This window comes from Heloderma suspectum, chromosome Z, assembly GCF_057233095.1.
Source record: "Heloderma suspectum isolate Gila_16-S chromosome Z, 16-S_ref, whole genome shotgun sequence".
Taxonomy (NCBI): domain Eukaryota; kingdom Metazoa; phylum Chordata; class Lepidosauria; order Squamata; family Helodermatidae; genus Heloderma; species Heloderma suspectum.
Window position 1 is genome coordinate 14,948,172 of NC_139476.1, and position 5,446 is coordinate 14,953,617.

The window sequence follows — 5,446 nt, forward strand, 5'->3', positions numbered from 1 at the left end:
AATTCCATCTAATTCAGCAGTTGTTATTATTCATTATATATTTTAATTATTTTTGTCCCACCTGTCAAGATGCAAATCCTGCCAAGGCAGCTATCAAGTAAAACTAATAATAAAAGCAAAACATGCGAATACGGCACATAATTCACCAGAATCCATCTCACACGGGAGCTTCATCAAGCATAACCATGGATGCACTGAATTTGATGTATTCAAATATATGTAGGCATGTTTTCTTTCTTTTTGTATTGTTATGTTGGACCCGATGGTCTTATAGGCCCCTTCCAACCCTACGATACTATTCTATAATTCTATATTTTCTTGAAATTTCAGAATAGAATTTTTTTTAAAAAAAATCCATAGGTAAGGGTTCTTGATTGACCCAGCTTCCTCCATTAAGGAGCCTTGCTGGAGCCAGACCTAAGTGACTCCATCTACCTCACCATCTTGTCTCTGACTGTGGTCAGTTAAGTTTCTCTTGGGAGTCCCAGAGGAAGGATAGGAAGGGAGCAATCCTATCTAGATAGGCGGCCGCCTCCGAACTTAGAGGTGGCCGCCTATCCAAAGCAGGGCAGGAGAAGCACGGGGGGATCATTCCCTCTGCGCTTCTCCTGCCCTGTTTTTTCAGCTGGACAGCCGATTGCAGCTGTCTAGCCACAGAAGGATGGAGAGGGGAAGGAGGATGTGTCGTACAGGCAGTTACGCTCTCCTCGCCCCGGAACTCCCCCAGCCATGCCCCATTTGGGCTACTTTGCACTCCTTCTGTGAGGCAGCACGGAAGTGGGGAGAGGTCGGTTCCCAGAAAACAACATATCCTATGGCCATCTAGCCACTGTCTGGCAGCCATAGGATTGCTCCCGAAGACATCAGCTCTGTTTTGCTCTTTAAACTGTATTTTTCTCCCTCACACTTTCCTCGATTTTGCTGACATTTTCAGGGTATGTAAAACCAACACTTCCATCTGGCACCTAAAAAATTCTGAAAGATTGGTGAGTCTATTCCAATTTGATAAAGGTTTCAGTGACACCATTATTATTATTATTATTATTATTATTATTTCCCACCTTTTCCCCAATACTGGGGCTCAAGGCAGCTTTACAACATTAAAAATGTGTACAGTTAGAACATATCAATAGAAATATACAAAAGTTACAAATTAAATTAAATTATCAATAATATTAAAATTGCATCAAATTTTAGAATTTAAAAAAGCCAACTATATAAACAATAGTATCAATCCATCCTATTCTTACAGGTCCAGACTATCTATCCCCAAAGGCCTGCTGGAACAAAAAAGTTTTTGCCTGTCCTTTTTTTTTTTTTTAATGGAGAGAGAAATCCTATGGCTATTATTATTGTTGTTATTATTGTTATTATTATTTCCTGCCTTTTTCCCAGTACTGGGACTCAAGGCAGCTTTACGACATTAAAAACTTGCACAGTTAAAACACATAAATAGAAATATACAAAACTTTAAAATATAATTAAATCATCAGTAATATTAAAATTGTATAAAATTTTAGAATTTAAAAAAGCTAACAATCTAAACAATAGTATCAATCCATCATATTCTCACATGTCCGGACTATCTATCCCCAAAGCCCTGCCAGAACAAAAAAGTTTTTTCCTGCCTTTTTTTTTTAATGGAGTGAGAAATTCTATGGCCATTAGACACTCTCTAGAGAGCCATAGAATTTTTCAGTTTCTGGGAACCAAGGTGGGAGTCAGGCCTCCAAACATGGTTCCCAGAAACCGTGCTCCCTGCCCTCTCCAATGACCCATCATAGTCAGTGCAGTTCTCTCTGCATTAGTGAATGTCTCCACATTAGTAAACAGAGGGCAGAGATGGGGAAAAGGCGGTGGTCCCAGGGACGGGGAGGGGAGGACACTACAGAAGCTGTGTTATGCAACTTCCTATGAACCACATGGCCTCCTTCCCTCCCCGGCTAGACAGCAAAAATCGGCTGTCTAGCCAATAAGGCAGGGCAGCTGGAACATCAAGGATCACCTCCATGCTACGGCTGCCCTGCACTAGATACTCAACAGCCTCCGACAACTGTCTCTATAGGATAGTGCCCTTAAGGGCCTTAACCACAGTCACTAAGATGGTGGAAGGTATAATAAAGCGTCTGTTATTTCCTAGATAGATGATCGCTAAGATGTAAAAATATACAACGGAATTCCTCAACAATGGAGGAATTAAAAAAAAAAAAACAGCAGAAGACATCTGGGACTTTTTCTGATATGTTGTGAACTCCCTTTGACATATTCATTAGATGTTTGGACTCTTTATTTTCCATTAATACGTTAACTACTAAAGAGGCATAAGATAGGGTGTATGTGAATTCTTACGCTTCTAAATATTGTCTGATTTCTTCTGTATCAATCGTGATCTTCCTTCCTTTCTTTTTCCACTGACTTTCTCATTTTCAATTTCAAGTTTGTCTGATCAGCGCATTGTAGGAATACCCTTCCCAAAATGCAATGAAATTCAATCAATAAAAAAAACTGTTCATGTTCACTCAAGCTCCATAATGAGGGGAAATTACAGGTGTTAAGGGCCACGCAGCTGGCAACCAATACCCAACTGGCATACCATCCAGATAGAATGATAGGGTTGGAAGGGACCTCGAAGGTCATCCAATCCAACCCCCTGCCACAGGTAAAGCATTTTAAAGCATCTTCCCTTCTAGAAAATTGAGATCACACTATGATACCCAGTGACCCAGATTTAAGACACATTAAATACAGTGGGTTTTACTTCTGAGTAGACCTGTATAGGACTGCACTGTAAGTGGGAGAATGGACAGGACAAGGACTAATGCCAGTACAACATCATGCAGGGAGGTAGTGTGATGTTGTGCACCATTGTGCACTCCAGTTGGCACAGCACCGTTGCGATCATTTTCTGTGCCAGGGTTCAGCTCTGTTATATCCAAACCACGATTTCTCTCTTTCTTTTTTAATCTTTTAAGAGTGCAGAATGGAATTTCCTCCTGACTGATTCACCAGAATACTTTTTGGAGTCCAGTTTCAGATCGGAGGGTGCACCTTCCTTGCAAAATTCTGAGCCCCTGAACATGTTATTTTTAAAAAAGAGCAGACATGTATTGAAGTATAGCAAATCAGTGTTGATGTACCACAGGTTCATTTCTCATACCTTGCTGTGGAACATGTTCTACTCCAAGCTCTGTAGCCCCTTCTTCAAGGTCCCCTCACCCCAAGTTTGAATCTTTCCTGTTCCATGAACTCAAAACGTATCTAAAAAATAAGGCTCTCTTTCTCTCCCTCTCTCAGCTTTTTTGCTCCTATACAGGATTTCAGTTTCACGATTACAAAACTACCCAAAAGCATGTGTGGGAAATGTGCAGGGGGGATAAGGAGGAATTCTTTACCTGTGGTTTATCCTGCACTAAGAAAGAGGCTGGAAAAGATGTATTTCAGGGTCCCTTGCAACTCTGTCATTCTGTGTTGATGGGATTGGTTGCCAGTTGGTTCCTTGAAACGTGGAATGGCAGCTTCAATGCATGATAGCTTTACTTGCTTAGACTCCTTGTGTCTCTCCCAGTGAATGCACAATTCTGGGACTTCGGTTAACCAGTCTGCCACTGACAGCCATCCAGCTCCATGGTAGTTGTGAACCCAGGACTAACCACAGCATACAGTACCATACTACATGTAAATTGCCTACATAGCACATATCATTCCAGACAATCAGCCGACATTTCCCAGCATTTTGGAACTTGAGTGAACATGGAAGCCCTTAATGCAACATATTAAAATGAAAGGTGTTTATCGAGCAGTATATAGGTTTTGCATTATTCCGTCTTCTTGGGTTTAGTTTTTAAGGGTAGAAATTATTTTAGCAAACACCTTTTTTTGTTGTTGCAATAAATACACTACTATCTGATTAACTGGTAATTAATCAGATCAGCCTGTTACATATTTATACAACTTTTATACTGCTTAATATGGTAAAATCTTGAAGTGGTTCACAATACATTTGTATTGATCTATTGGGAGCCGCTTCTTATTATCAGACACCTTGATTTTAGTATCAAGGATTTTATTATCAGACCCCTTAACTTTGGTGCTAGAAAAACCACACCATTCTTTTAAAATACAGGAGCTCACCACCACCCTGCAAGATGTCTGAAACACCCAGCCATGGGAATGCTTTCAGTGGTTCCCAAGTTTGGGTCTCCCCAAGCTGTTGGACTGCAATGTTCATTGTCCCCAGCCAGCCTTTGGCCAGAGATGATGGGAGTTGTAGTCCAGCAACACCTGGGAATTCAAGGTGGCAACCAGATCAAAACTGAGCAGACTTCAAGCTTCCAGGATCTCCTCCATGCATGCCAAAAGTTTTGCCTGGTGCAAACAAAGACATACACTCAGAATTAAAGTATTTTGAGCCCAGGGATTAGATTTGAGAGTCAGAACTGAATGAAACTCATAGTCCCTCCACATAAAAATCTACCCCAATGTTTCATCGTTTCAGCAATATAATTTAGGGTGGAAGGGAATTGTTTTGTTGTAGCCATCATTAACAAAAAATGGGAGTCAGAATTCCTTGTCAAACCAGATCATTGTTTAGCCTTGCTTTTCCTTGCACCAAACGGACTTGCAATGCAAGTCAGTTCTTCTCCCAGTTTGCAAGGATGTGGATATGTAATGGCAAACTCTCTCCAAGGCACCTCCCCAGCCTGATTCAGAAGAGGACTCCACAAACCAAACATTTCCCCAGCCAATTTTTTTTTAAAAGAGTAATTCATTCTAAGGAAATCACTGCAAAGTTGTCTTTGGGGGCACAACAAGGTCTGATCTCTCCTCCCAACCTCTGAGTTCCCATACTCTGCCTTGCACACAGAGACACCTTTCCACACATCTCATGATACAGCAATAGATGCAACAGCGGTGCTGGTCTCCCTCCCTGGACATGATGATGGTGCCTAGGACACTACCACAGGAGGGCTGATGGTGCTAGAAAGGGAAGGAAGCAGCCGTTCTCCTCCAGCTCAGAATAAGGCCAAATAAGAGTCCTTGTTTGACTGCCGTGATTCCCATTATTGGAATCATTGGACTGGACTGGATTGGATTGGATCCATTGGAATGGATTGGATCTATGCACTGCAAGCCTCTGAGAAGCATATAACAAATCAGGAATTAAGGACATCAGTGACATGGCTAATGCATCCACTTGCCATAGACTTGTTATCTGAGAGAAAAGCAGGCAAACATCTACCCCATATTTGTCTTGTGGGAACTTACATCACAGGAGTGCCCACCTCTGATGGGCCTGCAAGCATTAAGTCCTCTCTCAGTATAGCATAAACCTCACTAAATTGTAAATTCCCACCAACAATAAAGTCTCCTGGCTGGTAATAGTCTACTTGGAGTTCATAAGGCCTGGTTGAGATGCACACGGTCCCCAGCCTCCCCTGCGTGGCCC